A 24,020-nucleotide genomic window follows, 5' to 3' on the forward strand; every position below is an offset into this window, starting at 1 on the left:
TACCGCTTAGGAGCCGCCGAGAAACCAAACACCCTCCAATCAATAAGCTTCTTGAATAATGGGGCAGTAGACACACACAAAACACAGACACACACACACCCTTGCACAGCAGTCTCAGTGCGACTCTGAAGTTTCATCAATAAGTAGATAGCTGCACAAATTCAGCTACTTATTTAAACAGAGTACAGTGTGCAGAAAGAGTCTTTTGAAACCCACTGAGACATTTAACTGAGAGCTGGAGAAAGTGAAGGTGTCATGGCAGTTGGCAAACTGCTGAAGAGGGAGATCTGGAGTGTGACTATCATTGGACACAGTCTCAGAGTCTGAAATACTGAATACTATTGTGGACATGAATAATGTGACGATTAGTTTCCTCTGCCATTGGATTATGTGGCAATAATATTAAAAGGACACACCACTTACTTGCTTGTTACATGAAAAGACAATGGTTATTTTTTGTTATTTTTAAGTAGGATTTTTGTCAAGATATCAAGGTTAGTGTTAATTTTAGGGAGCTAAAACAGCTTTGTAAAGTTTTTAGAACCCAACATCACTGATAGTACATACATGGACTGTATAGTACTTGAATTTTATTTTTTTCAGATGTTCACCTCCCTGGTTGGGTTATATACTGGTGTGTGTATAGTGTATGCAGCATATGGGTGTGGTAACGATGTTTTAAAGCATTTTAAAGTGGTAATGAACCAACTGGTGTCAAAACATTGTCTATGGAAATAAAGTTTTGGTTTTTATTTTTTTAATGATGTTTTTCATTTCATTCATTCATTTATTTATAAGGACAACACACATTAATTAACATTTCTGTAAATGTGCCTGTGTTAGCCAGCTGGCTAATTTTCAACTGCCGTTTTTGGCGAGATGTTCTGAAACCAATGAAGTGATGGTTAAAAATTAGAGAGAGAGGACAATAAGATTTCATGAAGACAATAGCAACAAAATAAGCATTCTCAAGACAGTGCAATAGAAAACATCAAAACATTACTACAATAATACAGCAACCACATTCGGTACAAGTAGCCATGCAAGCAAGACACAGTTATAGAAGATCACACCACATTGATTATAAATTCCAATAACCTTGAAGTGTTTGTGATTACGCCTCTTTCTCAGAAATTCTCTCTAATTGCTTCTGCTCACCTGCTTTCAGGTCCTTAGTCCAATATTTGACTTTTCTCTATGTTGCCCTTTCCTCACCGTGAAATACTTTTTGCTCACTTTTCATGCATGTAAAATATTAATTTCAACCAATGTGCTCATTTCACAGGATTTTGTGAAGCCAGCCACTATCTGTAAAAGTTAGTAATCACTGAGGAGCGTGTAGACGAGCTACTGTAACCCCCTCATCTAAACTTTAGATTAGCCTTATAAATATTTAACCTCAGACTTTGCTCTTAGTAGACTTTGGTATGTCATTATGCATACATAGATCTGCTTAATAATAAAACACCATCTTGTTATGGTGTGCCCCTTCCATCATCTACCACACCATTACTCTACATGCTTTGTTCTACTCTCATCATATTGGTGAAACACTACACGATATTGTTGGGTCTATGTCAAGCGTCTTTGGCAGATGGAGAGACTAATGGCGGGCATACTCTGTATGAGCTGACAAGCTATGTGATGTTGTGAAATATGATACTCCTCTCTGTGAGTAGTCCCCCAGGGCAAGCATGTGTATGTATCTACAACACAGGTCTGATAATCAAATGACTCCTGCATATGCTGCTGAGTTTAATCTTGGACTTCTTTTGTTTTGCTTGTGTCAGATGGAGCAATTTACTTGCATTGCACTTGCATTTATGAGCATCTCTATGTTGTGCTATCTATTAGATATTCCCTTATAATTCTTTTAATCTAGCAGTGCACAGAGAACACAGGGCTGGGGGGTGGTGGGAGGGTATCATATAAACAAATTATTTATACCCATTCAGCACTGATCAGACAAAAACTTACACTTTCTTTCACTTTAACTTTCTGTGAACCCGCGCATCTTACCAAGTTATGTAAAAACTACCCGTGAATCTCAAAAATATAAGACGAACAGAGAAAGCAAGCTCTGCAGTTACAAATCTGCTTCATATCAGCAGGCCCAAAGGACATGTTCACCTTTTTTTCAAATCTGTCTTAAAACACTCACATGCCCGTATGCATACTGAAACAGTTTGTGCTCGCTGTAATTCATCCTCCTGTCTAAACTGGCGGTGAAGAGATCTGCTCCTAATGCAATATAAGAGATGATAGACAACAGCTTCAGTGTTATAAAATGTGTTCTGAAGTTTATCCAAAGCAAATATGAGGCTTCTGAAGTTGCAGTTAGTCAGATCAAGTGGGTATTTTCCAAAGTTACACTTTTAGGTGCAAAATGTACTTTTTTTTATTGTGCCACTCATGCAGCTCAGCAAACAAACACTGTCTGATGAAACAGGAAGAGAAAGAAAAAAGAAGAAATCATTTGTTTTCACAGCGTAATAACTTGTTCACACAAGATTTAAAAAATGTCACTTTTCGGGACTTTAGGGGCTCCGTAGTAAAAAATATGTAAGAAACCAATTTTTACGAGAGCAGGAGACAGTTTTCTACCGTCTCCTTCAAGGTTTGACGGGTTGAGATGCACTGAAATGCTCCCTTTCACTCTGCATCTGCCGCCGTACTGAGTTTGTGTACTTGTGGCTCAACTGTTTGTTTGAATGACTCTCATCTGACCTCTCTATTTTCAACAAGCCTTTTTAACCCCCACAAGACTGCAGCTGAGTGGATGAGTTCTCGCCTTGACCTTTTAAAAGGACTGTAGAGCAGAAAAACCTGAGAAGTCAGCTGTTTTTAAAGATGCTGGAACTCTGTCTCAATAAATCATATTTGGTTGAAAAATCCCTTAATTCACCTTTTTCATGAAGTCCAAGAAAACCAACTTAGCTCTTTTGACCTTTATGCTTCATACTTGCAGCCAAGCAGCTATCATTCACATTTTTCAATATCTAATCACTGTTTGGTAATTCAAATGATTTATGAAAGCTTGTGTAAGCTTCATTTCATTGAATTCTTTGGGAGAATGACCAACTGCAAATCACAAACAGAGAGAAGATGTGTCCTATAAATCAACCTACAGGAACGACACATTCATTTCTGTGAGTTAATAGTTTCTGCTGAGGGTGCCATCAAAATATTTGTAAACACAAACAACTTGATGAATCTCTTTCCCACGGAAGATATTCCAGTAGAATGACTTTGGGAACGGTAGTTCACCAAAGTACTTTTTTCTCCCTAATGAGACTGAGACATTAATAGAGTGAATTTGGCTTCTTGCATTATAGATGTTTCAGTACTGCTACCTCTCTTGGAACAACTCAACAGTGCTGACATGAAAAAAGATTACTGTGGAGAGATGCCTTCCAATTTGAAAATTAAATAAAAAGGAATGAAAAGAAGCCACAGAGACAGATGAGCAGAATTACTAGAGCAGAGCAAGGTTGTTGGCTTATGTCACCCAGACAAGGAAAATGAAAAGAGTAATACCTCTGACTACTCCTTTAGCAAGGTGGAGCTCCTTAAACTCTAATAACTATAAATGCAAATGTATAGCTGAAAAGAAGCAGTATTCAGTGTGTTATAAAAAAGCTTGTTTAGCAAGGATACCACATGTCTGCGATTGAAAACTGAAATGAATTAACTATGTAGACAAAACAGTTATCCACTGGATCAAATTCTGCAAAAGTAATGTTACCGTGACTTCAAGGTGGTCAGAAGTCCACCATCTGGCCCAAAGTACATTCAGTCTCACTGGGATGTTTCACTACTAATTTGCAACATAGACTGTAAAAAATAATGGACGTAGCCATCACCTGTTGGCTTGTGAACTCCCGTTTTGAAGCCTCAAGTTTGCATTTTGATTATCGCCATCTTGGATTTTTGGAGCCGGAAGAGACCATATTTGGATGAGAGGCTGGACCTGACCCCAATGCTAGCTGCTAGCTTGGTTAGCATGGTGCATTTACAGTCTATGGTTAACTGTGATAATGCTAATGCTAATTTTCGCTAGCGAAAAACAGGCTTAAAACTATTGAAACAAAATGTACTTACCGGAATATCTGAAGTTAAAGGGTCATTTAGTACAACCAAACACTGAACAAAATTTTTTTAGGCGACCAAAATGAAAATGAACTGAAAACACACTGAAATAGAGGTCGCTACGGCTATGTCTATACACAGTTAATCAGGGGTTACGCTATGGTTACGTGACCTAACCACATTGTCAACATAGTAGTGACTTGCCTGTGGCAGTACCCACCTGTCACTCAAAGTGGCCATGCTATGGGGGCTATAGACACCAAAACTGTTTTTTGCACCAGGCTGTAAACATATTCCTGCTGTAAAGTTTGGCATTTTAACATGGGGGTCTATGGGGATTGACTTTCTTTTATAACCAGCCTCAAGTGGCAAACTGCAGTTTTTGGCACTTCAGCGTTGGCTTCATTTTTCAGCCGGAGAGGTTGCTGCTTGATTTGCAACAGCAAATACATTTTGAAAGAAAGTAATGCTGCCCTGATTCAGTTTTCTGTTAACATAACAAGGAAAAGCGGTTGTGAAGAGGTTGCTCCTCTCCCTTTTCACTGAGCCCTGGTTCCCAACGTTACCAGTATTTTTTTTTTGTGTTAAATAATTAATTTGAGTCCAATATTTCTGTTCATGTGTTCATTTCTCAGTGTTACACAAATAACAGAAGACTAGTTTCAGTTGAGTAGTTTGTTTCACAATGTTATATTTTGTGGAAGGGCTTCAGTCCTGCTGTGATGATTTCAAAGTTTTGTGATGTTAGGGCAGATGTCTGCTTAGTCAGTGATAGTGACAGGTGTGCATCATTAGCTGCAATGAGCAGAGTCACAAGGCTCTGTCATGTTGAGGTAGGAAGATAAAACTGTTCTGCGGGAAATTACATTCTGTATAATTTGGTACAGTCATGGCTGAGCATGTGTGCCCATAGAAAATTGTGATTGTCAGCAGTATTAGAGAAATCCTATATTAATGATGTTCTATATGCTTTGAAAGCTTGGTGTCAGTCTAGATCAACCTATGGTAAACTGAGTAGATGGTAGATTCCAGTCAGGTGAGGCTGAGATGGTAAAAGCCCGGTGTCAAAGTCCTGGCCATGGAACATAATCCAGGCAGCAAATGTTTAACCACAACAAATTAATTGTGGTTAAACATTTGTAATTAGTATATACATTTATTTTTTAGTAGACAGGTTGATTCTGACCAGATCCGACTGTAGTCGGGTTTGGGTTGGTCAGTTTTCGATTGGGTTCAAAATTTTGGACCTGTGAAGACTTCTACCTTAAAATTGACCAAAATTCAATGCTTTCTCCTGTCTAAACCTGTCCTACTTCACATTTACATACTTAAGCATGAGCACACCTCAGCACTGACCGATACATCCACGGTCTTCTGTTGACCAGAAGACAGATCCTAGACAGATCCCCTGAGCTATTACATGAAAAATGCCTTGCTCAAGACTACCTTGGCTGTTATTTAAGTTTTTAGAAGTTTGCTTCTCCTTCCCATTCCCCTGCAATAATCTGGGAATTTATATTAGCAACCCTACAGTCTCAAGCTTGATTGTCTTCCTCGAGGCCTCCACTGCTCCCATTTAGATCCAGTGTAATATCCCAAATGTGGTACCAAATGTATCCATCACATCTTTAGACCACTTCAGCTCTGATGTTAATTATAACTTGTGCTGACTGCATATTTCTTGATTTTACAGTCATTTCAGTTTTTCTGCTCAGTTTGGTTAATGTGACTGAAGGCCACAGATGAGAAACGAGGGGAGCAGTTAAAGAACTGGGCTGAAAAAGCAGAGGATTGGAAGAGGGGGAGCCTGAGTGCAGAGTGTAATGTAGCGTGCTCTCTGAATCTAGATCACTGAACACACTAGTGTTTCTTCAGTAATCTCTTGTAGCAGAGATGGGCACCCTGGTCTCACTTCAACGTGCCTGTCCCAGATTTGGCAGCAGTGAAATCATAGCGCTAATGTTACAACTAGCTGGGTCACAGAGGTGGGACTGTAGTTTTAGGCTTTCCTTTGAGACAAGATATATTATGCAATAAGGTAGAGCTACAACTGAATGAAGAAGATGAGGGACACTGAGATGAATGACGGATAGTTTTACAGTGAATAGGCCTTAAATCCTCATGTGGGTGTGCAATATCAGAGTGTGTGGTACAATGAGAATTAATCCTAATGTGTTAACTGTTTGTATTTTGGTTTGATTTGGCATCTGAAGTATGATTATAGCATAGTGCAGTCTATGTGTTGTTTAGGTCCCATTTGTTATCAGTGTCCTTGGGTCAAATACACCTAATTTTATCAGCAGATGCCACCAAAGCCAGAAATTTTCAAATTCTACACACAGTGCCTTAAAAGAGTAAAAACAGACTGAGGAGGTTGACATTGACATACCCATTGATCTATGAAGCTATGGTTACAGCCTGGATTTGGGTTTGCCACCATCTTTTCCAGATTGGTGCCAGAAGATTCATATATTGACCACTTGGTGTGGAGACCGGGTAGAACGAGAAAGTGGCAACCACCAAGACCAACTGATGCAGCCTGTGTAGGAGTTGTCATGATGTAATCATCTAGCGAGGCACTGTGGTGGCCAGTCAAATACGTGCAAGCCCATATTCCTGGTTATTTGCCACAGGAAAACTACATTTCTACTGTTTACCTCATGGTCACTGGTACAAAATATAATGTAAAATAATTAGCTTTGCTGTTTAAAAGCAGAGCAGTTTTCAGTCTTAACACCTTCTGAGTGTGACAACATGAGAAACCTGTCAAAGCCTGTCACAGCCAAAAACGTACAATACTAGTTCTTAAAAAATTTTGAAAATTCCCAAGAATGCACAAGCAAAGGTTAAGCGCCAACATTTTTCTTTGAAAATTTGCATCTAGAAGAGGATTTTTTGCATTATTTTTGCAATGATATTCTTGAATAATTTCAACATGGTCTGATTTTTCTTGGAGTCAACATCTAGTGGCCATCAGAAGAACTGCACTTTGAGAGATTTGTACATTAGTTTAAACAGTTTATGTAGTTGCTGCCCTGTTAATTGGACAAAATATCTTCAAACATAAAATCATACTGTAAGAAATATATTAAAATCTAAATATTGACTGTTTTTGTCATGCACCTCGCTGCAGTTGTTTTTTAAAGGACCAGTGTGTAAGATTTAGGGGGATCTATTGGCAGAAATAGAATATAATATACAAGTATGTTTTCATTAGTGTATAATCATCTGAAAATAAGAATGGTATTTATGTTACCTTAGAATGAGCCCGTTATATCTACATAGGGAGTGGGTCTGTCTCCATAGAAGCTGCCATGTTTCACCATCACGTTTCTATAGTAGCCCAGAAAAGACAAACCAAACACTGGCTCTAGACAGGGCATTTTGCGTTTTTCGTGAGTTTCGCTGCCACCGTAGGTCCTCCTACACACTTGGAAGGGGAGGGGTTGGGGGTATTTAGTAGGTTGCAGTCTGCAACCTCACCGCTAGATGCCACTACATCCTACACACTGCACCTTTAAGTCTGAGTTTGTATGAGTGTGTGATCACACTTAAAATAAACTATAAGTTTATTATTGTTTTCATTTTTGGAAAATTCTACAATGTATATCTGTTTTAAATTATTATAAATATACATTTATCTATCAATTTAATGGGGACCTTTGTACTCCATAGTGGTCTAAGTGCTACTCTTGAGTAAAATTATAATATTGGATTTATTCAGTAAACAATAGTACCAGTAGGAATCTTCAGAATCCGCAGCTACCACAACAGCCACAACTCAGCAAACCATTCACTCCTCCTCTACTGTGAATGTGTGAATGAGTATGAAGCAGGATAGAAAGGACACCATCTGGAATAAGGAAAGGTAAAAAAAGACACTGGCGTGTTCCTACAGGGTCTGGGGGTCTATAGGGCAGGCTGGCTGGGAATATTCGGGCTAGACGACCGACTTGCTTGTAACACAAGGTCCCTACACAGAATTAGGTACGCTCCACAGGACCCGAGTACGCTACGCGTCTTGTCCCCGCCCCCCGACAAAGCACAGCATCTATCCTCATGCGCTCACACGCTGCGTGATCTCCATCACAAGCCGAGAGAGAGAGAGTGAGAGAGAGAGAGAGAGAGAGAGAGAGAGAGTAAGGCGGCTTTGCTGATCCGATGGAGTAGTAGTACTAGTAGTAGTGGGAGTGCTTACGGGTTCCTTTCGCCGTTTTCTCCACCTTTTCTTTAATGGATTCGCCTTTTCTCTGGAATATTGCTTCATCCCGGCGCGGTAAGTATGCATGATGCCTGCAGATGCTGTGGGGGAGAAATAAGAGGAAATGGGACTGTGTCGCTATTGTCTGTTGCTGAGGCAAGTTCGGACCTTGATCAAGTCAAGAGTCTCGTTTGATGAAACGAATCAAAGCGCGTAATGTAGACGGATTTGTGAATGGAAGTAATTTCACCGCCGATTCAGTGAGGATGTGTGGGGAATTGTGTTTTAATGATTTTAAAGAATCTAAATCATTATTTTAGACAGACACCTGTCTCTACCAGCAACAGTGACCGCCCTCCGGCGCTTATTTACGCCCCTATAATCATGATTTTTGTAGATAATATCTGGCTCACTGCTGTGCGTCCCCTCACTGAGGACAGTAAACGAAGATTTGTTGAAATGTGTCGCCTCCGTTGCCGAGCAAATGTGTCTTCAGTCCAGCAAAAAAAAAAAAAAAAAAAAAAAAAATTTGGCCCATCTCCCCGCCCCCCCAACATCAGAGGCTGGCTATTCCTTCTCAACCACCCCCCCATAGAAATGCACTGCACAGTGGATGCCTTTCAGATCACTGAAAGACTGAAATCCCATGCTTATTAAGATGCCTTGATGAGCTGTATAGGGTAACCTTGAAATTAATTCTGTGCAGCGTGTGTCATCATCCGCTTCTGATTGCTTCTCCTATCATCATGTTCACAAAACGGTACTATGGATGTGCAGCCTTGGCCTGCTTGAATACAACAACTCAAAGGACATCTTGTATTATTGTGAGAATAATTCAGATTTCTGATGTACAGTTGGAATTCTTTAACCCACACATGTGGTAAATATATCGCTTTTGGTCCTCTATACTCTCGTCTCACAGTATAGGGCCAGAATGCATAGCGAATACACTGTATTTTACTGTTTGCTTCAGTTTATATATAAGGTTCTGAATAGGACTAAATAATACAAGTGCAACAAAAAGCATCAAATAATAAATCAGATTTGCAGTTGAGAGGCATTGCAGATGGAGCAGAATTGCTCAGCAGACCAGTAACCCATTGTTTACTGGTCTCAGCAATGTTGTCTATATCTTTTGGGTAAAAAGTGCTGCACGGGTTGAATCACCTGCACGCTAATTCATTAGTGGACATTATTTCTTGTCTGCTTACATTTCCAGAGACTGAAAGATATTGTCTTTAAATCTTTCTTACTCCCTCTCTGAATTTGATTTCCCTTGGCTGAGCACTGAAAAATAAGATCACCCATAATATTTCTGCTGGCTATTTGTAGCTGGATTTTTGCATTTTGCTTTGTGTGTGTGTGTGTGTGTGTTTATATTTGACAGGTGTACCCATACTCTATGTCCCTGTAGGATAGCAGGCAAATGGTATTATTCAGCAGACAGATGGCAGGTGGCTGGGCATCAGGTGAGCCTTTACTTGGCTGTCAGCAGGGCCCAGTGAATGCAAGACACCTCTTGGCATACATCCGCCATGCCGTTCTACATTAACGCTCAACTGTGCATTTATACGTGTATTTGGATGTGTATGTGTATGTTTGAGCATGCAAACATGTTGCGTGTAACTGCTCACTCGCTCCAATGGATGTACAGACACATGAGTGTGTGAATACAAGGTCCATACAGAAAGCCTTTCCTTGGACAGTTATGTCACATTGGACCAATCAGAGAATATGACTGAGGTCACAATGACATCATCATGCCTGATAATTATAAACTGTAGTGACGTTTGCCTGTGACATCATCAGTAGCATCACTTCTTTATCATCAAAAAAGCAACACAAATTGATTAAAAAAATGCATCGTCATCCTCTTCATCTTAATTGTCTCCTTCAGATTCTTTTTCTTCATCATAACTACATCACAAACATTGCCGTCTGCATCACCTTGTCATCAAATTTATTTAAAATGTAGTACTCAGTGTTGATGACAAGCAATTCGGCAAAAATGAATCAGTTTTAGTCACATTTTATTCATGTGATTATTGTTAGTTTTTAGTTTAAATGACCAAAGACATTTTAATTTAGTCACTGAAATGACTCCATAATCAGTCACTTTATGATTAGTCTAATGTTGGTCTTTGGTTGTTTGTTATAACCAGCTCATCATTCGTGTTCATTTTGATTTACTTATTGTTCTGTTTTGGTCATGGAAAAACATCAGTGAATATTTTTTGTGTTCACAATTAGCAGTCTTTGTACCTGCTGTGTGGTTTAGGCTCTGCCACATCTGTGTCATTATGTATTTCAGGGATGCACTGCAGCCTTGCAAGCCCAGCTTTTACAATCGAGCTGCACCAGATGATATGTTTGTCTTATTATCTTAAATCTCCAAGTGAAGGACGATGAGAGGGTTGCCTACGACTGAGTAGAGCCTCCCATGAGATGTTGTAGGTTTGTCAAAGTGAAATTCGGCTTTAGTGTAAGATTACTTGCGAGTGATGCCGAGGTTTGTTGAGTGATGAATCAAAACATACAAGTGGAATTCAACATGCCTCCTGAACAGCAGCGACTAAACTGTCAGGGAAACGTCGAGTCTCGTCCCTTTCATCAAATTATGTAATTTCTTTGCTATTTAGAATAAATTGTCTCAGTTATTTCTTGCTGCAGTTTGTAGCCACAATCATGCAAAGCACTTAACATGTCAGAAAAAAAAAATCTTGGCGGCAAGGTACTTTTTCTGCAAGGTGTTATAAATGAAGCCACCAGAAGCCTTATGTTGTTAAAATAACACCAGATTGACAAATTGTAGTGAGACTGCAGGAGGGAATGACCTCTGAACTCATGTCTGATATCTAATGCATCCTCCACTCCTACACTAGACACTGGCTATTGATCACATGCACACACATACATATATATACTGCCACACACACACACACACACACACACACACACACACACACACACACACACACACACACACATACATAAACCCTTTCCATGGTCCATTCATAGCAGGTATTTGATTACCACTAGATGTGGGGGTGGTGTTATTAGTGCAGTGGGGGTGTCCTGATTGGGCAATAGATCTGTCACTGTGATGTCTCGGGGGACAGACTGGCCGTAAGGTGAGATAAGGCATGCCTCTGGAGATTGAGTGGGCCCTCTTTTCATCTGAGAAGGCCGATACATACATAGGATTTCCCCCCAGAAAATTTGTTAGGCCTGGTGGCAAGCATCTGTTTTGACAGGGGCCTGGCGTGGGCCAGCGACAGACTGACGACAGCATTAAGGAAGGGCCCTATAGTTTCTGTGATATCAGAATCACTGAGGGAATCGTGTTATGGAGAATTTAAAAAAGCTATAACACAGATTCCAAAGGGCCCTATATTAAGTCAGTGCTAAAAGCTAACTGGAGATTTGTAAATATGATTACGCAAAGAGTTGTTATAAATAAGTCATTTATTCAGCCACACTGCTGCTCCCTCACTCCCGCTCACCCACTCACTCCGTCCGCTAATTTACTGTTAGCCGTTAGCCTGCACACTGCAGCTAAAAACACTGGTGGTGCCTCAAATGGTCAAGTCTGCTCTTCAACACAACTGCTAACAAAACTTACTGTCCTTAACTTGCAAGCTACAGTAAGTAGCTTTCCAACCATTATATCTATGTTTCTAAGCCAGCCACCCCATTATAATTGTAGTTTAAAAAACTACAGTTTTAAAAAAAACTACAATCTTAAAAATACATTAAAAAAAAAAAAGGCGGGCTGCTGGGCTTGCTGGTAGAAACCCTGCATACAAGTGATATGGCGTCGGTTAGGAATAGGAAGAATGATAACACTGGCAGCACTTCATGAATATTGTTTCTTGGTTTGCCAGAAACCAGACAATAACATGGCGGCTAATGTGGCTAAACATCTATATACAAGGATGCTTGATTAATTTGAGGGGAAAGTGGTATGTTTTTGGCTCCAATGGATGTTTTTATAGCATGCCAGGATGCGGTGCAAGCTTCTTAGCCCAGACTCGTGTATATAATTATTCAGAATGTGAATGGGAGCTAATGGAGAAATACTTCAAATCGCAGCCAAATATCCCTGCTGGCTGAGAGTCCTACTCGTCTTGGTTTTATACTTGATGACTGACCACATTAAAGGAGAATTAGAGAAAGTGCATGTTCTTACTTGTTTGGGTATACACTGAAAAAAAGAGTTTAATTTCACAAAACTTTTGTTAAGCGTAATTTGTTTAATTGTTCATCACTAGTTTCCAAAATGTCGCTGGTTATGTTGAATATGCATCGTCCTACCTCACCAGCAGATGTTACAGCTTCTTGATTTTATGTATGAGTTTGGATGGAAATCTCTTGGTCATTAAACATTTGACCTTAAGCCAGATCCACAGAGAGTACGTCCACACTGAAAACACATCTCTTACTCTGTTTCAGCCCTCCATCCAGATGAAAAAAAAAGGCGTTTTCCTCCCCCAAAACAAAGCTTTTCCTGAATAGTCTCAAAATGGAGTGTATAAATCGTGTTTAGGGAGAGCTTGAGAATGACTAATCGCTCATTTGTCTGACAGCAGAAACAGGAAAATATGTAAGTGAGAACAAATAAATTATGAATTCAGCAGCATTGAAACAGAGTACAGGTGATTACAGAGAGCAGGAGGGGTCTGAAAGGAAGTTTAATGGGCTGGCATGAGCTGACAGAGTGACTGGCTGTAGCTGTCCGGTTACAGTCAGCTGTGCGGCAGCAAGAAAATACCTTTCTTTCATCTTAAGCTTTCTCTGTGTTCACTTATTTTAAATGACGATATAGTGGATCACACGGCTGTTGTCATCTCATGTACTGATGTTGGTTTTGTCAGATGGAAGTCGGACAGATGGAGGCTGTGATGCAGTTTTATTGTTTCCCGACTGATAAGAGAACGAGACAGAAGATGAAATTTTTCTGTTTTTCTATTCTTCAGGTGTATCTCTGTGGGCAGAGGTCTCCTTAAAAAAACTGTTTGGAAATGCTAGTGTGGACCCGAGTTGTTTTCAGATGGCCTTTTCGGAGAAGAGGAAGAGGAGAAAGAGAAAAGAGCTAAAATTTAAGGAAAAAAAAGGACAAATGCAAACAAACAAAAATAAAAAGAAGGAAGAAAAGGGAAGAGAAAATATAAATAAATACATAAAATTCTGCCTTAACCCAGCTGTCCTGGCCCGACCTGCCCCAGATCCACCCCAGCGCCTCTTTGTCCTTAAAACTCAACCAGAGATGCCCTTCAAGAGCATTGTAGCTGTTATTTTTCTTTTCTTTTTCTCTTTCTTTCTTCCTGTACTCACACAGAAAACCCACACCTACCTACCTACACACAGGCATACTACAATAAGAAAATCAGCCAAAAATTATGCTTTTTTGTTTGTTATCATTGTTGTTTTTCTTTTTTTTGTCTTTTGTTTCGGTTTGTTTGAGTTTAGTTCTCTCTCTCGTCTTGTGCTGTGTCATATGTGTCTTCAAGTTTGTCACTTGTATTGCACGATAAACAAATTTGAAAAAAAATGACGTTTTAAAAATTAGAATACATTGTGTAGACGTAGTCTCAGCTATTCAGGGCACATGTAGGCGGTGATCACGCCGATAAGCAACAGAAGAAGTGAGTGTTGAGTCATTTCCTTTGTCTTTTAATGTGTTCAGGGAGAATGCAAGCAGACTTTTTGACTTGTCATAGTAGGAAAAGCACAAGTGTCCCTATAAACCTTGACAGTGAGCCAGCATGCACAATACCAGGACCCTGAAACTGAAACAGTTAAATGGAATACAGCCTTGGTTAATGTTCGTAATAACTGTCTGATCCAATGTCCTAATGTCCTCTGAGAAACAGGCCTAAATGATGCTGAATGTGTTGTACCAATACCAAAAAATACTTTATAGATAGCTAATTTTGGAGGAATATGAACAGATTTTTTCTACAAAACCCTTGTACTCATTTACAAAAGCAACCAAACCTGTTAACAAATGTTAAATGTTGAAGCTGTACAAATGTAAAATTGGCAATGTTATGATTTAAATCAGTAAATATCTGATTACAGAATAAGTTAACAAGATGACAAACTCTTTGCCAGGCGTTCACAATTTTAATTACTCTGTGCTACAGAAACATTCAGTCTGTATCAAGAAAATATTGAAGTCTGAGCTCTAGCCCAGCTCTAATTTGACAGCAGCTGAGACATTCTGACCAGTGTAGATGGTCAACATGTAACAGACTGAAAAAAGCAATAACTTAACTTGATGGCTTAACAAGATTACGCTCCATCTTCTCAGTGTCATCATTTGTGCCGTTTCAATCAAAATAGCTAATAGAAAATGAAAAGGAAGGGATCTTGATCAATAACAGTTACTAAATGTAAAGTACAGACACCGAGTGTGTTGCTGTTCTAGCTCCTCTAAAACTTTTTGGAATATAATGATTGCGAGGGTGTTGAGAAATTACAGTGTGAATAATGAGAAATCTTAAACAGAGAAGATTTCTTTATCTCCAGCTAGGTCAGGAGGACGGTGCTGCGATGGTTCTGATGGTAGTTTATTGAGCTGAAAAATAGCTGAACGCACTCAAGAGATCAAGAGCTTGTGTGATCTAAATATAGACAGAAATCTGGAAATGTTACAAGGCAGCATTAGAGAAAGTTGCACCGCATCATTCAGCATTCTGCGCACGGAGGAAAAACATGTATAAACGCACACACACACACACACACGCACACGTGCACACAGATACGGAGGCCTTGGAGCGCTTTTGGAAATACATTTTCCCAACTTAAAAATTCACATTCATACATATGCAAATTTACTTGAAGCGTTTGCAGTTGTTTACTGATGACATTTGTTGGTATGCAGAGCAATGGTCACCATTCTCACTGGATTAATTCACTGCATATATTCAACCAGAACTGTTGATTTTGAATAGATGAATATATAAATTTTAATTTATAGCAGTAGAAATACAATATCATAGAATCTTAAAGTTAAGCCCCCCGTGAACCAATCAGTAAGTCAATAAAAGTAATTGTATAAAGAAGGAATCACAAACCAAAAGTAAACAGGAACATTTTGACCTCATTAAGGTTTCACCACGTTGTGTTTATATTAATGACCAAATTCAGTAGCAGAATTTTTAGTGATGGTAATGAGGCAGGTGATAATGAAATACTACTGTGCTTTTGTACAGTTTAGAAATGAGCAGATTGAGATATGACACTGAAGATGAAACGATCAAGGCTCTGGCAGTGAGGTAAAATAAGTGTTCCAGATAAATACCACTTTGCTTAATCAGGAAAAAGACGTTAAGGTGAAACTAAGGCCAGGAGCAGAGGTAAATCCTCATGTGTTTGAAGACTCTATGTGTGAGCATGTTTGCTGGTTAACAGCATCTGAAGAAACCGACTTAATATATCCTCAGCTCTCCTCGCTTCTTCATGTCTGGCTTCTCTTTCTCTTGTAAAGTCTCTCTTAGGGGAAATGTTTTTTTTTTTTTTCTTTTTTGAGAAGTTCTGATTTTTTTCTAAAAAGGAATTTTCCTTTTATTCTTTTGCTCTCAACTTTGTTCTGTGTCTGATTTTAGCTTACTTGCCTCTGATATTCATATGTCCTCTCTGTAACAGATTTTCCAGCTAAGCTGTCTGTAAGAGAGACAGAAAAGGGGTTCCCATAGCGATTCCTCGCCATCAAGTGTTGTTAATTCACAAGTTGTTTTGTATCAGAGCTAGTAGGGACTGAACTGGATACTAACCACCATCATGGTTATCTGAAGAAACAATCATGACCTCAGTTTAAATCATTTATGTTTTCAAACAGAAGGGGCTCTGGAGAGCTTTAACCCTCAAACAATGCATGCTGGGAAGTCTGCTAATAATCATGTTTCTACAGAAACTTAATTTGATGAGTTTAGCAAACACTCAGCAGTACAGTTATTCAACTCATCATTTCAACTCAGATGAACTCATATTAATATATAAGTTCTTTGGTGGTCTGAAAATGAAAACTAGAAACAAGTTAAATATACTTGAAATCAATAAAATTAATATCTTTTTTATCAAGTTAATGATAAAACATCAGTCGATCACACTTAATTCCAGTATGTTGTTTTACAGTGCAGTTGATACATTCTGTAAAAGGAAAGCAATTATAAATTATCATCATAAATCTTTCAGTTGTACCTTTCTAATCTCCTTCAAAGGACTCTCCTTGAGATGTGATACACGTGTCCAAGCGCTTCTTCCGTTCCTGGAAACATTTCCTGTTGTCATCGTTCAGAGCCTCGTCGTCCAGAGCCTCCTGTGATTCTTCCTGGATTTTTTTCCACAGTGGCAAATCTTCCACCAAACTGTATACCTTGCCTATAAGTATATGTTACCTAGTGGCAAATTGGATTATTACACCCTACTCCTTGTTATTGATGGCTTCTAGGAATTTTTGCGTCCCCCCTTGTACAGCCACTTCTGTTGAGTCTTCAGTATATTGTAAGACTATTGGCATTAGAGTTTTACTCAGCATCAGGTCCACGATGGGTTTAGGTCCAAGTAAAGAACCAGTCCAGTTCTATTCAAATCTAGAAATCAGGCAGTAAGCAGCGTCACATCTTTCGACATGTAAAAAAAGTGCCGAAAGTGATTTCTTTGAGATAATCCAGGGCAACCCATAGTGAGATTTTTCACTAATCTCACTGGCTAAAAGGACATGAGCTCTCACTGGCTTCCCTCACTCAAACATTGACAATTGTGTTTGTTGGAATGCATGACCAATCCCAGGGCTTGAACCGGGGTTATGTGGTGGCCAGTGAGTGCTTTGCTGCAGCACCATCTGTGTGCCACAGAAGTGAGTTTATGAGATTTGTTTGCTAATGCTAAAATGTGAATTAAATAGTATTCTCTGTATAGTAATAAATGTTGTCGTCAACAGTAGCTCTCAGACACTGTGATTATCCAATCTATGTTATTGCAAAGGGGAATAATTGATTCCTGCTTATTATATACAGTACATAGTAGTTGTCAATATTAAAATTATTGGATATCTCCTCTAAATATAAGCTTTGAGCATTTTAAGTTCGAAATGATAAGAAACAGCATGCATCTTTAAAATCAATATTGAACCATAAATACAACATTGCATATGTGCAAACTGTAGGTGTGATATGTGGAGGCACCAAGAACTATGGCTGCCAGTAAGAAGAGAAACTATTTACATACAGACTCTGTCTGCAACTCCAGTTGAGAATGAAGCAGCATGTCCCAGAAGAGGTAGCAAAAGTTCTTCTTCCCCAAATGAGCCATCTTCTAAAAACACGATTTCTGCTTCACTGTATCCTTTTTTCTTTCTCCGCCGTGTTTGTCTCTTTCATGTCTTTTCTGTCTCTTTCTATTTCTCACTCTCCCGTCTCTTCCTCTCTATCCACTGTGAGTCATTGTCCTGTCTGATGTTTAGCTCTGAGGGGTGATGGGAGAGGAAAGATGACAATGTTATTTTATGTTAACACACGTATATGTGTGTGTGTGTGTGCGCGCGCGCATTAAAGAAACAGCCTGACCAAGTGTGTAATCAAATTACACAGAATGATTGTGAACAGGGAAAAGGAAGATTGTGACCCTTCTATCTAGAGATGATCCTCAGACCTGTCAAGATTAAACAATAAGTAGCACATATGTACTGTATTTGCATTGACAGAAGTTGTACTTTTTGTTGTTTCCAAAAAGAAGATTGATTTGCTGTGAATCACTTCAACAAAAAAAAAAAAAAAAAAGCCACAGGAGAATTATGAAAAATGACTATTTATAGCAACAAAGATGCTCTGTTGGCAAGAGCAGTAGCCATGGGACAATTCTGTGTCTGTGTGAGAGTGTGTGTGTGTGCACACGGCCGTGCAGTCAGCAGATGAGAAGTGCAAAATTGAGATGTATATACCTTTTATACCATGAACCATTTCCTCAGTTATGATTTCAGAGGGAAGTGTTGTGGAAAAAGTGATGTATGGTCTACAAGTGTTGTATAATAAATGTGAAGAATAACCATTTCATGACAGCAGGAGCATTTTCAGCATCCAAAACCTCCAAATGAATAAATAAAGGCAGAGCGGTGTAGGTTAGGTTTGGACACAGACCGGCATGTCGAGTTGACACGTTTCTCAGCAAAACATGTTTCTCAGTTTTCATGCAAGAAATCACTAATAGCTTCATTTAGGGTGCTGTAACTGCGTATAGCACTTTAGGATGCCATCATGCCAGCTCTAACCAGCTCTACATATGGAAAGCAGCTCAGATAATATTAATGTGGTTTTACAGATGCAGTGGTAGCTCTTAAAACAGGTCTGTAAGGCCCAGCCACACTGTACAAGTGTCATCAAAAGGTGTTTTGTTAAAAAACAGTCCAAAGTTGGTCATACTGTAATTTTTTTGTGTCAGAATGAAAAAGATGAACCATTCAGTGGGAAAGTTAAAGGATGACTTCACTGATTTTCAAGTTGATTCCTACGGTTCTAATGTGGGTAGTACCTATATTTAAATTACATTAAACTTTCTTCTGTCTTCCCTGTAAAAAAGCACTAAAATATCAGTATATTTGGAAGAAAACTAGTTTCATGATATAATGTTGGAATCAGAGATGCGGCGCTACTGTTACGAGGCCAAACATCATGCTGTAGACTCAGACACAACAGACTATGGAGGAGGAAGAGACCACCTATGTTATAGCTGCAGCCTGACACACAACCTTCAGGTGCTGAGTTTCTTTTGGATAAACAACCCTGAGAATTTTAAGCCTCAGGTGGACAGAAAAGCTTGATTTAAAATGTATTTTGCTTTTACAACATAATGTCAGCGTCATAGGCTATGGCAATATTGTTAAGAGGCCAAATATCGTGCTGTGGAAACAGACACAACAGAGTATGGAGGAGGAAGCAAGCACCAGAGTTATGTTACAGCCACAGCCAAATACAGGCGCTGTGACCGGAGAGACTTAGCATCAACCTGTGTCTGGTGATGGCTGGTGTGGTGTCTGCGGCAGATGCACCATGGTTGAGACAGAATTGAAAACTGCAACAAACTTCATGGTGTTGAGTTTTTTCTTTGGATAAACTCTAATTCCACTGACAGCGACCCAGAGTAGTTTGAGCCTCAGGTGGACAGAAAATCTGAATCTAAACGGCCGCTCTGCTGGGAAATGTATTCACCACCTGCGTTCTCTAAACACACCATCAGTAGCCTTGGACGGTACCGTATGCAGTGCAGTGGTTGTTGTAGGATTTCCCCCTTTAGAGTGATAGGGGAATCTACAGCCTTTTTCTCAGTTTTCTTTAGTCATAGGGCACCAACCTTTGAAAATAACTGTACATTTCTACTACATAGGTGACCTAGTTTTAAGAAATCATCATCTGTACAGCAGTGAAACTCTTTAAGGTGCTATTAAAGCTTTATCTTCCAATATTTTTGCCATCATTTTTTTCTTCCTTATTTGTTTGGTTTCCTTTAAGGCTGCAACTAATGATTATTTTCATTATCAAGCAATTAAAACATATTTTTTGTATTAGCTGTCTTGTCATTTAATGTTAAAAAGATTTTAAAAAATGTCCATCAAAACAGCAGATCATCACATTTGACAAGTTGAAATGAGCACATGTTTAACTTATTTGCTGAATAAATTAAATTATTAATGCAAGCAGCAGCTCGGCTAACAGCCCGTACCGGATGTTCGGTAGTCGCCGTACATCGTCGGAGAAACACTGATTTTCTAGGTGAAACAGCTTTATTCAGTGTTTTTACCTGTAATCACGGGGTCCGTTTGTTCTGGAGAGGAGAAGACCTCTGCAGGTAATTCGGCTCCAGGTAAAAACATCCCAAATGATTAACACCGGAGCAATCCTATCCCGGTGAAGCTTAACAACGAAGACAACAACTCCCATGATCCCTTGCTACTTCACACCGTCATCACACTCTGTCTTTTGTTATTGTTTTGATTGAGAGACCCCTAGTGGCTGAAATTACATATTGTGCGTTTAAGAGTTAGTGACAGCGTGCTTCCTGCTGCTGCCGGTGTGTCGTCCTCCGTGTACAGCCAGTCTGCAGCGAACACACATGGGGGACGAGTCAGAGGACGACCGCCGCTTAGAACCAGAACCAGAGCAACCTGTCTGCCATCCGGAGAGAGACACACTTAGAGCAGGCTGAGTAGGCAGAGAGTGGGAGAGTTTGTGCCGTAAACAAGCACCGAGACCCACATGAGAGCAGCTGCTCGCTAACGTTTTACGTTTGTTTACAGCGGAGCGCAGGAGAGAGGAAAGACGTCTCACTTTGCTACTTTTGCCACGACTCTGTTGCTGCTGCAGAGTCTACAGTGCAGCTCTAAAATTCTGGCATCTGTAAGAGTTCAATAAATGATGCTCATCTGTACCAACACAGAAAGAGAGAAGGGTGCAGGGCTAAGTCACACATTGCCTCCTTTATCACTGCCAACACATTGCCAGTGATAAAGGAGGTAATATTTCATTTTTCCATGCCTAATATTTGACCCCGAGCTCTATCACCAACTCTTTCATTGTGACAGTTTAGTCACATTCAGACAGTCATCACAGTCAGGCAAGAACAACGCAGCTGGAGACCAGGAGATGGTCAATCAGATGATATTTCTGCACTCAATATTTCGGTCAGCTCTTGCCATCTTTGAGAGGGGAGAAGTCACGTCTAGACAAAGTCATCATAGCCTGGCTGAGTGGAGAGCAGATACTGATGAAACCCGACAAGGCCTGTAGGCAGCTCGTTTGATGAGCTTGCCGCTAGGAAGACGATCTGATCACCTTTCATCTGACTGTAATTAGTAATGACTAGCTCTTGGAATTGGAAGAAAAACGGTCCTCGGTTATGATCTTTCAAAACTGTGATGTCCCGAAGCAAGGGAAAAGGAGACATCATGTTAAGATTTCACTGAGACTAGGTCCAATTGTTCAGCACTGTGACTCGGAGGCTGTTCAGAGGAGTGAGAAATTAATGAATGTAGTGTAAACTCTTTGACATTGAGTGCAGCCCCCTTAAATTTTCTGATTCGAATCATTTGTCACAGAGCCCCCAGTCATATTATCAAGCTCACCATCCAACTGTCAAATTGGCATTTTTTTTGTCTATTCCCTCTGTACCATTGCCCACACAAAAGCTAAAAAAACTTAGGCTGCACAGTTTTGAGTCCTTCTCAAAAATAGACTACATTATCTCGTAAAAGGTTTGGAGCCACTCTGAGCATCAAAAAAGACAATGTTTGCCAATCATTTTAAGCAAGTCACAAGTTCTCCTACCTTTCAGGCAGCCACTAGCCACTAGCCTCTAGCTTCTACTCATGTTACTGCAGAGTAAAATATGACTTGATTCTTGCATAAAATAACAGAAAGCATTTTAGCATGTCTCATTCAAGTTAAGCCATCATTGCGGTACAATAGACCTCTTTAGTAGTGCATTTAAGTGCCTTGTAGGAATAATGATCATGATTGTACAAATCAGCAGGCAAAAAAAAAGTATGCCCGTTTTTTCATTTCATGTCACCTGCATACTTGTAGTTTGGTTCAGTTGATCCATATAGAAAAAAAGATAATTATTTCCTTCTTTCTGGTTGTTCTCTGTCTTACTGAACCAAGAGGTGTAAACATGAAATTATATGAACTGACAGGTAACGCATTTATTGAACGGTCACGGTTTTATAAAGATCACTTTAACATTGCTTTCTTGACAGTTCACAACCAGCAGATGGATTTAATAGTAGTTTCACTTCATGCTAAAATCACAAACGAGGCGATGCCTGCGAGCTAGTTCATTCATCCCAACTCAAGCTGCTGCTCCACTCACTTGCCACACTCCCCTCACTGTAACATATACCCAACGCAACCTCGTAATCACGGCGGCATATTTAAGCCGTCAGTGTTCTGCTCAAACTTTGCTGTATACTGGCTGCCACACTCCTAACATGCTTGCTTGCTGCCATTTGCTGCTCTTGCTGCCATTTATATAATGTTTGAAAAGCAAATTTGCTGCATATGAGCCTGATCGTGTTGCTTTGGGGGGTAGGTTTTAGGAAGGAACCATGTTTGGATTGCGTCCCCCTGCTGCTTTCTTGGGCATTAGGCCTGCATTACCCGGAACACTGAGACACTGATTGGCGGTCGTTCGTCGTTTCAGCTGTGGTGAACTTCAGGGGCTGAGGCTGGAGCTTTGTGCTGCAGTGGTTCAGGATCGGCTTTAAAATGTTTACTCTTCGGGAGACGATAGGGGTCACCACTTCAGCCACTGAGGGAAGTTTTGCTGCTTTTGCTTACATGCATGTATATCCAAACATAGCTTGGATGTGAAAGCTGTTTGATCAGTGCTTGCTGCTTTCTGCTGACCAGACCAGCAGGGCTCTTCAGTGCAAGTGTTCTGCTGTCAGTGGAATACTTGAGTGTGTAAGTATGAAATATGTGTGTGTTCTGGTACTTCGATTTATCACCCGGATTTTGTAGGCTGTGTTGCTGTCTGTTATCAAACCTGTAATTAATTATGAGCCAAGAAGCAGCAAACTTGTTTAGCCGGCGCTGACCCAGCTTTCGTTGGTAAAATGAGGAAAAGTTGCTCACAGCAGATTACATCAGCTGTTGCTAATTGACATTAATTCCTTGAGTGAGATGCCGACTAACGCCAAGTGAAACTAGTCTGTTGTCTGGTTGACATGTACTGTGTGAGCCCCATCCTGTGTTCAGCCATTTGTGGGGGAAGATGCTTCCTCTCTCTGTTTTGTTTTTTGTTTGCTGTCGCCATTAGATCGCATGCTCTTGTAGTTTCAACAACTGCAGTAAAGTGAAGAGTCTACTTTAGTGAAACCATCTTGTCAATTATATCATGTCGATTTTCAAAGAGTGCAATCTCACAGTTAAACTGAAAGCCCCAATTTATGAGTAGGAAATTTACAATAATGGTTTTGTATCAGGACTTCTGGTGCATGAGGCTCATGAAATACAGCCTGTGCTAAAGTATAGGCTACAGCTATTGATGCTATGTATATTTCACAATGTATATTCAGCCTGTAAAATAAATTAAATAAATACAAATAAATAAATTAATGAATTAATAAAATATTTTGAAAATGAATTAAGCGCTGTAATCTAGAAAAAAATGTTATCAAACCTCATTCAAAGCTTCATATGATTTGAAGGCTCAAAGCTGTTTGTAGTCAGGAATCTCCAGCTGACTCCCCATCCCTTGTTAGATCCAAATGTTGGATGTTCCTCGAAATTATTCTTAGTGAATTAGTTTGCTCCTGTCTCTTTTTTATACTCTATCATAATGGTTAAAAAATAAATAAACAAATAAATAAAAAAAAATATATAAAAAAAATCATTGTGCCCCTGAAGTAAGCGTGACTCCCATAGCGTGACTCCCAGTCCTGTTGAGCTGCTTGTGACCATATCTTGCTAACATTTAATTTCTGCTCTTATGCTTCTCTTGGTTACATGCTATTGATTGTGAATTAAGTCATGTGGCGAATGGGCTAATCTCCTGCTTCATCTAGCATGTGCTTTATGTTGCTTTCAGTGGTGATACAAGTATTTACATTTCAGATATGTAGAGTATTGGTTTTGCAATGTAATTCCCTCTGGGTGTTGCTTCGTTTTGGGGGATAATCTGTATATACATCAGATCAGAAGCCACACTCTTTGCCAAACTAAGCTCATGCATG

At 39.7% G+C, this 24,020-nt stretch overlaps 1 protein-coding gene across 4 annotated transcripts in view; it reads left to right on the forward strand.

The window, feature by feature from the left end:
* The first annotated feature begins 8,168 nt into the window (after nt 1-8,168).
* The window catches only part of plppr1 (phospholipid phosphatase related 1), a 65,948-nt gene continuing 50,096 nt past the window's right edge, over nt 8,169-24,020 (forward strand). The window contains exon 1 of one of the 4 annotated variants that reach the window (XM_044334367.1): nt 8,169-8,365. The gene's annotated coding sequence lies outside the window, so the exon portion shown is untranslated. Of the gene's footprint in view, nt 8,366-22,476; nt 22,750-24,020 lie in introns of those variants that run through there. The other 3 variants (XM_044334369.1, XM_044334370.1, XM_044334368.1) reach the window with 3 other exon arrangements.

This window comes from Thunnus albacares, chromosome 18 (genome assembly GCF_914725855.1).
Source record: "Thunnus albacares chromosome 18, fThuAlb1.1, whole genome shotgun sequence".
Classification (NCBI taxonomy): Eukaryota; Metazoa; Chordata; class Actinopteri; order Scombriformes; family Scombridae; genus Thunnus; species Thunnus albacares.